We start from the raw sequence: 15,798 nt of genomic DNA on the forward strand, positions 1-15,798 counted from the left end.
TTTAATGAAATGACAATAAACTATATATTTTTTTTTAAAAACATAGCATTTTATAAAGTGTTACCTATTTGAAAGGCCAAGGATGGAGGAGGACCGAAAAATCAACAAAGATGTGAGCAGATTTAAAAAAAGTGGTTTAATTGGAGAGAATGACAATTTTAAAATGAAGAAGCAAATATATCATAAAAATATTTCACTAAAAATCTCTTAAATTCAATTGACTAAAAGGGAATTGGAGTTGAATTTTAATGGATAAATTCAATATATACATAATAAAAATATATATCAGAATAATATTGTATCTAAATTAAAATCTCAATGAAATATTTAAAACAATAATTTTTAAAAAATTTTTAAATATTGTTTTTATCCAAGTCTAATCTAGTAACATATTTAGAGGTTTATAGTGTCATTGTTTTGAATAAATGACAAATTTAGTGCAATAGTTTAATAATTTTGTTAAATTTACAACCCTCTTAATATTTTATGACTTAAAAACACTGTTAACTTATTTAACATTATTGTCAAATGTTATTCTTTTATTATATTATTTTAACATAAAAAATACAAAAACATAAATTTATTTATTTAATACTGTTGAACAAAAAAAACTTAGTCCACCATCTCCTCCTCCTCTTATATGGGTTGACGATGGACAGTTTCTGAGCTAGTAACACCACCACCAGCTTTGATTATGATGTAGTCCAAGTCTCTATCAAGTTTTCCATTAGGCAGGCAATCATCCAAAGCTCAGGAGAACGAAAGTGGTATTTCAATTGATAAGAAATTAAACTATCTAACCAACCAGTCTTGCAACTTCAACTATCTGGAGAATAAAAAATATTTACATACTTAATTTTAATTAGTTGTTAAGTTTGAAAATAATGTAACCATTTTTTTTGTTTTATTTACTTTTTCATAAAATTCAGATTAGATAAATATTTATTTATATTATATCTTTATAATCAATAATCAATATATAAAATATAACAGATTTAAGAATTAGAAGTGAACATCTTATACAATTAATATAATAGCATCAAATAATATTTTTATTAAATAAATTTTATATTATTATAAGTTAGAGATTTGGAAATACAATATAAAAGTTAATTAAAATATTTTTTCAATTATTGATTACAATATCATTTATTTAATTACTTTAAATATTATTAATTAATTATATTAAAATAAAATATGTAAAATAATACTATTAATTACTTTTTTAACTTTTATTTTTTAAATATTTATTTCTTTTCACTGAATTAAATATTTCTTTTTCTATTAAAAGACATTAAACTTATTCCAAATAATCTGACAATAAAAACTTAAGTGATTTGTTTTATTTTTTTTCGAAATAATATTTTATTGAATTATCATAAAAAAGATTACAGCTAAATATACAAAGAACAATAACATCATGAATACGTACAAAAATAAAAACAATTAAATAAAACATAAAAAACAAAACAACACCATGAATAATTATTCAAAGTATTCTAGATAAAATAGACAATTATAATGAGAATACAGTCATCATCACCTCTTCAGTTCATCCTCATTTATTGCAAGAGAAATGGGAAGGGGAAGAGAAACACAATCGGTTGTAACAACAGGTTTGTATGAAAATAAAAATCCTGATTGGGATAATTAGGATTTGATACAGTTTGAAACACAGAAATCTCTCTTTCTTTCTTTTTTTGTATGTTTTGATTGCTACTAATTAGGTTCTTTCGGGTCGTTTTATTGTCATCCTGTAATCATGGTTGAGATTTGTATAGCTTTGATTTTTGACTCTCCCACTTTTGGGATTTTAATAAAATGGTTTTAACCATTTTCCCTTAAAAAAATATTCTAGATTGAGTTTTCGCCATGACCTCTACATTCTCGAGGGACATTTTGAGGTGCTCAATTGTTGACAACTCATCTTTTCTCTCGATCTTTCACAAAACCTTTGATCTTGCCCAACTTTTAAGGCTTGAGCAATTGCCTTTCCATGTTACTTTTCGACCTATACTTGATCTTTCACCTGCATAAGTTGTGTATTGAGTTCTCTAGTTTTAGCGTCTATTAGTTGTTGGGTTAATGGGAGAGTCCAATTGAGGATGATGAACCAGGACTACCAAATAAATGGTGAGCTATTTCATCCAAACTTGGATGACCAAATAAAAAAACTTTATTTCCTTGAGATAAAAAAGGTAGTAACATTTTAGCCTCATATAATGTGACTAGTTAGTTCACTGGATTTTTACAATATCCAGTTCGATGACTTGAAGGTTGTTTTCGTTCTACGTTTTCGACGTGTTAAGTTTTTTACTTCCTATGCATGTCCTCATCATAATTAGATAGTTACAAATTATTGATGTGAATCGTATTATGTAATAAAAAGATTAAGTGTATTTATGAATAAATTGAAGAAAATCTATTTATAAAGTTAAATATTTAAGAATTGTACGTACCATGAAAATTTTTTAAATGTGCCGTCTAATTTTGTATATTTTATTAAATTAATTAATTCATTCTTTTACAATAGTTATTTTGGAATAAAAATTATTTTATTTCTTATTTTTATTATACATTACACACAAATATTTTAAATTAATAATAATGAAATTATCTAAAAAAATTATTTACATGAAAGATACCATTCTGGTGATTCGAGCATCTATTCCGTTTACTTTTAATTATTGATTAAGATCAAAAATTGATAAAATAATTGTAATCGTTCTGTTTCTTTGATCTATTATGTGAAGCAATAATAATGTAATAGTTCACTTTGTTCAATTTATTATCTTATACCACAATTATTATATGACAACAAAATATGGTTAAGATAAATAATTTTCTTATAATATTAGTTTATAAATTTACTCTAGAGAATTACTTGAAAATGATATTTTCGTAATTTGTAAAAATATTATATTTTTATAAAGTTATATAATTAATGTAATAACCTAATTATTATATTTTAGTCATTTATACTAATATTAATATTATTATAATCTAAATAATTAACTATCAATTATTTGTTAAAATATAATTTGTTTATAGTAAATAATTAATTAAATTAATATTTAATTTTATTCTTAGTTAATTATTTCATAATATTTATATTATTATATAATAAATACTATGTAATCATTTTACCCAAATAATATAGTATACATAAATTTTATTTTTTCTCTAAATAATCATAGATCTAACAAGCCCAATTGGAGAGACAAGAATATGAGCCAGCGCCAATGGCAACCTATAATCCTAAAATCAAATTTTCTCGGTCTCCTTTTTGGGATATGAAACCACTCTTCAAATAGTTGGGGACTTATTTTAAAATTTTATGTGTGGATTCACATTCATATTTTCACATCTAAGCCATCAAATTTGAAGAAGGTACATATTGTGGCTCATCTAGGGATACAACATATCATCTACTCTCCTTTTGCGTCTTCTAACCCTATGTGTATTTTATTGTTTCGACTCTCTCGATCTCAATTTCAATCATTATCCTCTCAATTTCTCTATGTTGGGATCGGTGTCAACAACAACCAGTGGAATTTGAGTATTGTTGAACGACTATCGATTTCCAATTCGGTTTTTAACCTTGTTGGAGGTTAAGACATGTTTTTATTCTCGTGACAAATCTTCACGAGCTCTTGAATCAGATTCAAGTGTGGAATAACTCACTGGATTTGAAGCGTATTAAAGCATAATGAATAAGACATTAAGAAATGGACACGGAGTTGTTTATAGATGCTAGGAGATAAAAACTCTTACGTCACCCCTTCTTCTGTTACCAAAAGAATACAATAAAAGACTTTAACTTTTATAGCCTCTACACAACCTTAATCAGAAACCCATGACTTAACAATGGATGTTCTGAACTTCTAAATCTCACTCTATTGAACAGACACCCTCTGTTCAACTTATAATGTTGAACAGTCTTAACAAATATTACAACAATTTCATTCTCAGCTTATCTTAATGGAAAATACATAGTATACGAATTACAATTGGGATAATGAGAGAGTAATCTTGAATAAAAGCGGTAATATATCCAACACCTTCTTGATTAAGATCCACATATATATATGAGTCACAGCCTCTTTGCATTCAATGATGGCGTGTTGTTGAGCTCCGAGTTCTGATGTAGCGTAGCTCTACTTCAGTGTTGTAGACACACTTGAGTATCGTAGCCCTACTTGAATGGCGTGTGACTATTGAGATTTTTAGAAGGTTTGTATAAATGATACACGTTAATTAATGTAACGGTCGAATCTGAATATTAACATGTGGAATTATTCTGTTGATTATTGTGTGTGCTAATGTGACAGACTGTCATTTGTCGGGTGATGAGTAGGGAAGATGAGCGGGTGTTGTTTAATCTTCTTTTAAAGCCTAGACGTCTATGTTACATAAAATAGAGAGTTAAGTAGCAGGTAATTAAATATTTGAAGAACCTAAACAAATCCACCGTTTGTGCAGGAGATGCTGAATTCGGTCATATCCTCAAAACAACTTTATCACTCTAGTCCGGTCGACCGATATTACAAAGGCGGTACAAACCAGGATTATCTTATCAAAGTATCTATTCAACTATCTTTACAACGAAACAAGTAGAGGATCGACTCGGCAGTGAAAATCGACTTTACCGCTCAGTTGTATGATCAGTAAACTTATCATTTATACCTCAAAGAGAAATCATCTTCTATTCTTCCTCAGTATGTCCGGTCCATCGATAATGAAAAGTAGGCGCAACCAGTGATCTTTCCGGTAAAATAATTGGTGCAATCCTAAGCTTCTATACAATATATAAAATGACCGGCAACTTGACCGATCAAATCAAAGATGTGGAATCAATCATATACTAAGAGATTTAAATTGAGAACGACTGAAAGTTTCCATTTTGGTGTAATTCATAATATTTTGGGAATATGTAGAAGGAAGCTTTCAAATATACAAATTGTTATTTCCATTTTGATACAAGTCTGATGATAGACCTTGGGAAGCAAAACACTGCCAAAAGTGATCAGATACCTATTTTGGTATAAGTCCAACAGTAGTCCCCAAGGAGTAGGTATTTGTCAAACTGCTTCAGATGATTAAATCAATAGAAGACAAACCTGCCGACTGATATGTTTCATGAGAAGTATCAACCGCATTTAATGTCATGATGTACCTTCTTGACCGACCAATCAGAATCAAGGATTACCATGTAAGTATCCATTGAATGAGAAATATGACTGTTGTCATATTTCGTTATTTAAGAGAATCTTGAAGAACAGCAGCAACATACCTAGAAGATATACCCAAGAAGATATACAAGACAGTGAGACAACATATTTTAGAATTGAATCAAAGCCTAAACGGTTCTTGTTTAGATACTGTCCAAAGTGCTAAGGATATTACAATTCCATTCATTTTGTGTAAGAAGTGGGAGTTGTAGGTCAATAACGAGTAGTAAATAAGCCTTAGTTATTTGACGTATTGTAAAGTGTGTTAAATATTCTTAGTGAATGTCCTTCTCAATGTTTGAGAAGAAGGGGTGATGTAGGAGCTTTATCTCTGAACATCCATAAATCTTGTATTGTATTTCTTCTCCATTTCATACCCTTCTATTGCTGTCCAATCCGTGTGTGTTGCTTCAAATAGAAACAAACATTTTTGTACTTGAACTCGGTTCAAGAGTTTTTGACGATTTGTGTAGTATTGAGACCGATATTAACTTCTAACCGAGTTAGTATCAACCGGCGTGTTGTGTAAGCGTTCGACCTAAAGAGACCCCAAGTCTCTTTCGGCTATCCCAATCATAATAGTCTGCTAGCGCTTCTTCAGACTAGAATGTATGTTGAAGCCTTCACGTCTACTAGCGCTTCTTCAGACCAGAGCGTCTTTTGAAGCCTAAACGTCTGTTAGCGCTTCTTTAGACCAAAGCGTCTGTTGAAGTCTAGACGTCTGCAAGCGCTTCTTCATACTAGAGCGTTCTTTGAAACCTAGACATCTGTTAGTGCTTCTTCAGACTAGAGCGTTTGTTGAGTCCTAGACGTCTGCTCGTGCATTTCTTCAGACAACCCGTCTGATAAAGTTCAGACTATGTCTGCTCGCGCACTTTTTCAGACAACCCATCTATTGAGTCCTAGACGTCTTCTCACGTACTTCTTTAGACAGTCCGTCTGAATGAAGTTCAGACTACGTCTGCTCGCAGACTTCTTTAGACAACCCGTCTGATGAAATTCAGACTATGTCTGCTCGCTCATTCTTTAGACTGCATCTAAAGACATACGTCTTTTGGGCAGTAGCTGCACAAAGGCAAATTACACAACTTAGTTCTTGTTCAGACCATCGTTATGTTTTGTTCAGATTACAACTTCGTTTTGTGCAGACTATATTATTAAAACTATGTCATATTGAATTAAACTTATTTACCTAAGTTTATTATGATGATTTTCTTTAACTAATTATTTCTCTTTTAATTAGTTTTCCTTTTTATTTATTTAATTCAATCTAACATTCTATTAATATGCTTTTTTTGATAACTGAATTTACATTAAGTTGTGTTTCAACAATACATTGTTTATTTTATTCCCTCTGTTCTTAGTCTTTCAAGTTAAGTTTTTATTACGACTTAGGAATTAGATTGAATTCAGGAACCATCAACCACTTAGGAATTAGATTGAATTCAGGAACCATCAACCACTTACCCATTTGGTGTATAGTTCTTATGTAAGTGTTTTGCTCTCTATAGATTCATTCAAATTAGGGCTCATTCCAAATGATGTTTGGAGAACTATATGTAAATTATCTTTTAAATTTGTGTAATTGCGTTTATGTTTGTCGATCATGTTCCGATCTAATTGTATGTATATCATCATTATTCGTTACTATCTACACTCAATTGGAAAAACTTGTCTAAGATCTTCTTCCATCCACAATAGTTATATTAAGTATTATGAATAGAAAATGAAAAAGAATAATTAAATCATTGATATATAGTACGAGGAAACGGGTCAAACCCATCCGCATTAATTTAAACTATATTTATCAAAATCAGTAATCCAAATCATTTTATTCATTAATACCTATATGAATTGAATTAATATTAGGTTTTTACATTCCAAAATAAATATTAATTATATATTTTTAAACTGTGAAATTAATATTATTCAATAATATTGTATATTTTATTATAATTAATTCAATCATTTTAGTTGTATTTAATTAAAAAAATGTAAAAGTGAATTAAATATAAATTGTATTTATTTATTTTTATATTTATATAAAAAATATTCTAATATGCTAATTTAATTAAATAAATGTTTTTTTTATAATCCATACCAAATAAGATAGTTTCAAATCTTTAATTAAATATTATAAAAACATAAAATGTCTCATAAAATCTTTGACATCATTTTTCATATGCAAGCTTGGATTATAATGAAACAAGCTTACTAAATAAATAAAAAACTATAGTAAAAGTTTTATAATTTATCATAACTAGAGATGACATTCAAAATAATAGACATCAACTTAGATTTAATCTTCATTAACTCAAATAATATCATTTGAGAAATCCAATAATAATTTAAAAACTTTCTAAATTCATGAATTAATTTTTTTTATTATATATTACAAAATAAAAATATTTCAATGTCCTAATTTAATTATATATAAATAGAAAATTTTAAATAATTAAATAATTATATTGTTATTTAAAAATATTATTTACATACTTTATTTTAATTAGTTGTTAAATTTTGATAATAATATAGACAATTATTTTTGTTTTATTTATTTTTTTACAAAATTAGATGAGATAATTATTTTATATATATTGGCTCTTGAATTGATTATGGAGATCAACATCATGTATTCCTAATCAATTATTAATATATGAGAAATGATTATGAAATCACTCAAAAGTTCGATAGCATCAAGATACTCCCAGGGGAGTCGATGAACGAGTTTGACGAATGTTTCACCAGCATTGTCATTGAACTTTCCACTCTAGGAAAGGTCTATGGAAAAAAGAAGTCATCGTTAAGGCGTTGAAGGGGCTTCTCAGTGCTTGAGACATCAAGTCAATAGTGATGAGAGAGTCCAGAAACCTCCACAAGATGGAGTTGCACGACATGTTTGTCGATATGAAAGTCCATGAATTCGAGATGAAATCTAGGAATGAATATGAGCCCTCATCCTCGACCACGACTAAGGTGTTGGTTTCCGCATTTAAGTTAGCTGTTCCATCATCCATCTGTTGGAAGTTTTAAACTAATTCTATAAATTCCATTAATGAATGGAAATTAGAATGTGGGTAATAAAATCAAATTCACATGAAATTCAAACGTGAATTAAAGGGTGAAATTTGATCCAAATGTATAATTTAAATCAATTAATTTAAATTAATTGATTTAAAATGCCTTGATGACCAATTAACAAAATGTTGTTATTTGTAGTGTAAATTACATGAGTTTGTTATTATTATTATTTGTTATGATAATTAATATTATTATTAACAAATTGGAAAACCATGTAACGTTAGTATTGAATTGTAAATACCTTAATTGTTTTGGAAAACAATTACTCTATAATGAAGAGAAAAACGTTAAGGTAATGAAGAGGCAAACAATGTCAACCGTTGGATCAAATGACGATTTTATTTAATGGTTTAACTTTTCAACAATATAAGACCTCTCATCTCTAATCAAAAACTCACTTCATCATTTCATTCTTTCTCACTCTAGAATTCCAAAAGCCATCTTCTTATTTTTTGAGTGTTCTTCGAATTCTTCGCTCGATATTTTCAGTTGAAACCCGGTGATAGTTCAGGTACACTGATCAAGTTCGACGAGTAGTGATTTCAGTGCAGAATCACTACTGGATTCGTTGTACCCTGGGAGACAGCCATTTACGATAAGCTCCAACACAAACGGGAGACGATGGAACTATTTTAAGGGAAATGTGTCTAACACATGCCTCGAATCAACATTTTATCTGGTGATTTCATTCTTGTAATATTGTATTTATTTAATTTATTTGTAACATCATTTTATATATATTTTCTGTTATTTCAAGACATTATTTCTAACAATCTTAAAACAGTTGCCATGTGCTAAGTTATTTAGTAGCTTGTGCCATCGAAATTTTTGTCTTTCATGTTTCAGGAATACGAGTTATGATGTTATAAAACATATGATGACTTATTTCGACAAGATAAAGTTGTTCATCTAAAGGAATAGAAGAATCTACAAATAAAGATAAGTCTTTATTGCATATAAATATGTTTGATTATTAACACATATGTTTTTATGCTGTTAAAGCTTAGTTTTATAAGCTAATATATTTTGATATGAAAATTTTCTGAAGAAACATTAATTTGTATATTCATTATACAAATGTTATATAGAAAATAAATTAGAACACAATAATTTAATTTCTTCTAGTCTTATTTAAAGATTTGTTTGGTTATTAAAATTGTTAATAATAATGAATGAAAATAAGAAAGTAACTAATATGTTAGCTTTCAATTTTTATAAAATTTATGGTGTTAAAATTAATTATAATTGAAACATATGGTTTCAGTTTTAAAATAATTAATTATAATATATACCTTCTTTTTAATTAAGCAATATAATTAATAAGAATATGGTAGGATGATTTAATAAATAAAGAGAGATGATATCTTTATTTATACATTGTTTTATATATTACATTTTATTCTGGTAATAAGTTATCATTTTAAATGTATATATATTCATTTTTTGACAGAGTCTAGTTAAATATGATGTATAAGTTGTCTATAAAAAAGAAGACAAAAGGTCATAAAAGCGGTACAACAATGAAATGGCGCATTGGTGTAGTGGTTCAAAGTTCAGACGCAATGGTGCGTGATGGAAGGGAGGTCCTGTGTTTGAATCCAATTGATGAGATGATTTGATTTCTTTTTGTAAAAATCAGATTTACTAAAATAACTATGGTCATTGATGTTAAAATCTATTCCAATTTCTTGTGTAGAAATTATGAGATGAATGAGATTGTCAATGATGTTGAAACCATTTTAATTTCTTGTGTAGAAATTATGAGATGAATGGGTAGTCAATTGTTAAAGTCATTGATGTTGAAATCATTCTAATTTCTTGTGTAGAAATTATGAGATGAATGAGGTAGTCAATGATTTCTTGGTAGAAATCAGACTTGAGTCTTGATGTGGAAATCATTATAATTTTTTTGTGTAAACATTATGAGATTAATGAGTTCATAATGATTTTTATAAAATATATATATATAAATATATAATAGAGGTAATTGAGGAGTGATAGAGTGAGGGAATGACGTGGCATTACCTTCATTGGTTAGAAAATGTATAAGTGGGAGGAAAGAGAGAAAAAAGAGAAATTATTTGATTTTTTCATCGAATAAAATTATGCCACGTCATTCCCTCACCAAATTCCCTCACCTAATCATTTTTCTATATAATATGATTTGTCTAAATGACATTAATCATGAAAGTTGAAATCATTATAATTTCTTATGTAGAAATTATGAAATGAATTGGGTATCCTAATGATTTCTTTTATAGAAATTATGTAATTCATAATGATAGAAAATGAAGGTCATATGTATAATGAGATTAAATAAGTTATTTGTTTTAAAACTTATTCTAATCATGCATTTAAAGAGACACGACTGTGTTAGTCGAAATTGTCTCGGTGAGAACAATATACTCAGATTTTTTTTTGAGCATGCATAGTCGTTTCATGTCGATTATTGTTCAAAACATGGCAATGTAAGTGCTTCGATTAAGATATAAAATATATTTTTAGTTATATTTAATTTGATTATGTGCTAATTGATTATTATTATAAATCATGCATATTAGCAAATAATATGATGATTCATGTTATTCATAATAAGTATGACTATCTAGAAATTTATATATATATATATATATATATATATATAAATTAAGATTTATTTTCAATCTATTTTTATTTTAATAGATAATTTTGAAATTTATCACAAATTGTGTTATTTGATTGACAAAGAATTGTTAAACAATGTTAAAGGTCATCTAATTAATTAAGAAACGAATAATTGATGACATGAATATTTATTTTTATTAGTTAGTTTATATTCGATTAAAGATAAATGATCAACATTCTAATTAAGTGTAATAATTAATATTCTAATTAATTATCATGTATTTTTTAAATGTATTTTTAATGATAAATGAAATTGTATATATATTTGTTTAATAATATATGACATATTATTTATTTGATTATGTTTCTATGTTATTGACTATATATATTAATTAGTTATTTTGTTGTGGTGACAAAAATTCATGAAGCAATAATATAGAATATCATATATATGGATATATTAATTTTGGTTTAATATAATATATTTGATATACATTTTTCAACGCATCATTAAGACTTACTTAATTTGATAATTTTGAAATCAAATAATTACAAGGAAAGTCTTGTTTGATTTGAGAATAATGTGGCAAACGTGCCGATATTATGGGATGCAAACGTGCAACCGAAAATAAATATTTGAGCGACTTCAGTCAAAGATGCTTGAAATATTATAATTTCTTTTGTAGAAATCATGTGATACGGTGAATATTTATTTGATTAAATATTCTAATTTCTTTTATAGAAATGAAGTGTTAAAATAAATATTTTAATTTCTTATGTAGAGATTATGCGAAGAATGATTTATAAATGAATAAACATTCTAATCTCTCGTATATAAATTATGTTTTATTCAATTAAATATTTATAACATAGTTATCTTATTCAATGTATAATAAGTATAACAAAAGAAATTTTTAAAAGAATTGTGTGACAATTTCTTGTTTAGAAAATCATTGATTTAAATCATACAAATGTGTGTGTTTTAAAAAGGATACCAACACGAATGTGGGGGCAAATATTGTTATTGATTATAACACAAAAATAATTGTGTATATTATGATAAATGTAAAAATAATTTGTTGTTAGAGAAATGTGTTCTCTATAAAAGATAAAGTTGCGCAACTTTATAAAAAGAAATAAAATAACAAGAAAATGTCTTGTTTATATTTGCTGAGTTGGTGTTCAAATCGATATTTTTAGATTTGAGGATTTTAAAATTAAGAAACGTGTCATATTTTGACATTATTTTCATAAACTTTGAAGAACCAATGTCTTCAAAAGGATTTTATGAAATAAATGAAAATGAAAGTTTATAAAGTTTTGATATGACTTATAACAAATTTTATAATAATGATATGAAAATTTGATCATATTTTTATTAAAAAATGGATCTGACAATTATATATATCATGAAGACAATGAAATTATTTCATTACGGTCTTTTGTACGATATTTTTATCGTTGAAAGTTACGATAAAAATGATTAAATTCATAAAGGATATGAATTGCACTAAACGAAATATCATGTTGTTATCAAATGATATATTGATATTATTAAATGAAAGACTTTACGTCTTAAAGTGAATATGTTTACACTTAGAAGTGCAATCTACGTATGGAAATCTTCTAAGAAACTTATGATGGATAGATTAAACGTTATAATCTATATTTTTGACTTATGTCGAAAAATAAAATATTTTTATGTAAAATATATAATTGTTTACACAAAGGCAGAATAGTTCAAAGACATTTTGTCTACTAGTTAGCCAAATAAACAATATTTTCATAAAAAATTTAAATGATAAGCATGCACGAATGACTATGCTTCTTATTAGAATATGTTCAAGGTTAACTAAGAATGTACCAACATAAATTTCTAATTATTGTGATAGTAATTAGAAATTGGACAAGCTTAGAGTCGGTGACAAGTCTAGACATACACGTCTTAGACATAATGTCATTAGACTATACTCTCTAATGGAGTTATCAAATTTGACTATGTAAGTCAAAGATAACATTATAGATCCACTAATCAGATTATTGAATAGAGAGATAGTTTGAAGTCTTTTGAGAAATTATCCTACTATAAGTTGGTATGAAGGAAAACCCAATCTATGCAGATTTGAGATCCCAAGAACTAGGTTCAATGGGACAACCTAATTGTACTGACTTGGAAAGTTATTGTTGAGGATTAATTCTATAATGAAACAATATATATTTTGACGAGGATAAGCATATCGCTTTTAATGATTCATTGTGAACAAAGAGATCACATATGTGACGGACAAGTGGGGCCGCTTTGAAGGAATTGCACGACTCAATTCTAGACTCTCTCACAGAACCAGGCGCGTGTTCCATGGCCAAAACGGACACAACCATGAGAGCTTGACATGTATCAGGGAGAATTCTATGTGAAAGTGTGTAATCGTTTACACAAAAGGCAGAATAGTTCAAGGATATCGAGTCTACTAATCAGCTAGTAAAGTTATATGCTTTCACAAGGGAAGGTTCAAATGGTTACACCTACCTATCCTATGTAGAATTCAACTGTTGAACCTTTCACCGGGTTAATCTTTCAATTTCCATTAATGTGGGGGATTGTTGGAATTTTTAAACTAATTCTATAAATTCCATTAATGAATGGAAATTAGAATGTGGGTAATAAAATCAAATCAAATTCACATGAAATTCAAACGTGAATTAAAAGTGAAATTTGATCCAAATGTATAATTTAAATCAATTAATTTAAATTAATTGATCTAAAATGCCTTGATAACCAATTAACAAAATGTTGTTAATTTGTAGAGTAAATTACATGAGTTTGTTATTATTATTATTTTTTATGATAATTAATATTATTATTAACAAATTGGAAAACCATGTAACGTTAGTATTGAATTGTAAATGCCTTAATTGTTTTGGCAAACAATTACTCTATAATGAAGAGAAAAACGTTAAGGTAATGAAGAGGCAAACAATGTCAACCGTTGGATCAAATGATGATTTTATTTAATGGTTTAACTTTTCAACAATATAAGTCCTCTCATCTCTAATCAAAAACTCACTTCATCATTTCATTCTTTCTCACTCTAGAATTCCAAAAGTCATCTTCTTATTTTTTGAGTGTTCTTCGAGTTCTTCGCTCGATATTTTCCGTTGAAACCCGGTGATAGTTCAGGTACACTGATCAAGTTCGACGAGTAGTGATTTCAGTGCAGAATCACTACTTGATTCGTTGTACCCTGGGAGACAGCCATCTACGATAAGCACAGCACAAACGGGAGATGATGGAACTATTTTAAGGGAAATGTGTCTAACACATGCCTCGAATCAACATTTTATCTGGTGATTTCATTCTTGTAATATTGTATTTATTTAATTTATTTGTAACATCATTTTATATATATTTTCTGTTATTTCAAGACATTATTTCTAACACCATCAAGTTAGCTGAGTAGATTAGCGAAGATGACTTTATTTGTCAAGAATTTTGGCAAATATATGAGGAATGATCAATCTAACTATTCTTTATATAATAACTATAATGACTCTAAGGTTAACATTCAATGTTTAAATTGTGATACGCTAGGTCACTTCAAGTTTGAATTCCGAAAGCCAAGGAAAGACGACAAGAAGCCTACTGATCAGAAATATAAGGCGAATCATAAAACATCCATGCATAAAAAGGATCAGAAGATGTTGATGGCTGAAGAAAGAAAAAGTAAATGGTCTAAAAGCGATTCGGACTCAAGCTAATCCAGCGAAATAAATGATAAGGACATCAAATGTTTCATGGTGAACGATGATGATGTATTTGATTTCTCCTCTAAAGTGTTCATTCGGGAAGACTTGATTACTACACTCAATGACATGTCATTGAGTATAAGAAATTATCTGATCTCCTTTCAATTCAACCAGACAACATGATTAGTAAGACAAATTAACTATCCTCTAAGAATGAGAAGCTCAATAAGATAGTTCAAATGTTGACTTAAGAAAACGAGAGAGCTAACTACGTGATCGATGCATGGACAAAATATGGGGATGCAGTCAATTAGATGACAAGTCAACTAAGGCCTGCCAAATGTAAATTTGGTCTAGGCTAAGATAATAACAACCCAAACAAGTCCACCAAGAAGTTGAAACCTAACAAAGTCAAACTTTCTTCAATATGTTTTGTCAAGGGACAATCAGCTGAAAAGGGAACTGATCCAAGTTGTGATAATTTGACTTCAAATAATGAAGTAATTTATGTTAAGCCAACATCAAGCTGCTTGAAACTTGAGAGAAGGACAATCAGTTGGTATGGCAAGGAAAAACATGACAGTAAGTCAAGAAATGTTTACCAAAAATCATGATTTGAAGTTAAAGAATCATTAACATGTAGTAAGAGATCTACCAAATTTACCACACTCACACACAATGGGAAATCCATAAGCATAATTAAGGTATGGATTTCCAAGGGACTAATCCATCACGGACTCAAAGCAAATTGGGAACTAGATTTTCTACTGTCTATGAATGCAGATAAAACAGGACTACAACGTGGAAGGTTATGCATGATATCTGGACAGCCGACTAATGACAGACATAGCATATGACAAGCAACAAACATGAAGTGGTTAACATCCTCACATAGCCATTTCCCGAGTCTAAGTTTTCTTACCTTGTAAATATTTTAGGAATGTTAGATTACGATAATGCCTAAACTGATTTAATTATAAATTCGCCTGGCTTTGATAATTTAGTTTAAATAATAAAAAATTGAGAAATTGTTAGAATGAAGTCACTAGTTTTGATAATTTATTCTCAACAATCAAAAATAAAGAAATTGTTAGACTAAGGTTTTAATTAACTTAGGATAATTAACCTAATAGATTTT

This window comes from Impatiens glandulifera, chromosome 9 (genome assembly GCF_907164915.1).
Source record: "Impatiens glandulifera chromosome 9, dImpGla2.1, whole genome shotgun sequence".
Lineage (NCBI taxonomy): Eukaryota > Viridiplantae > Streptophyta > Magnoliopsida > Ericales > Balsaminaceae > Impatiens > Impatiens glandulifera.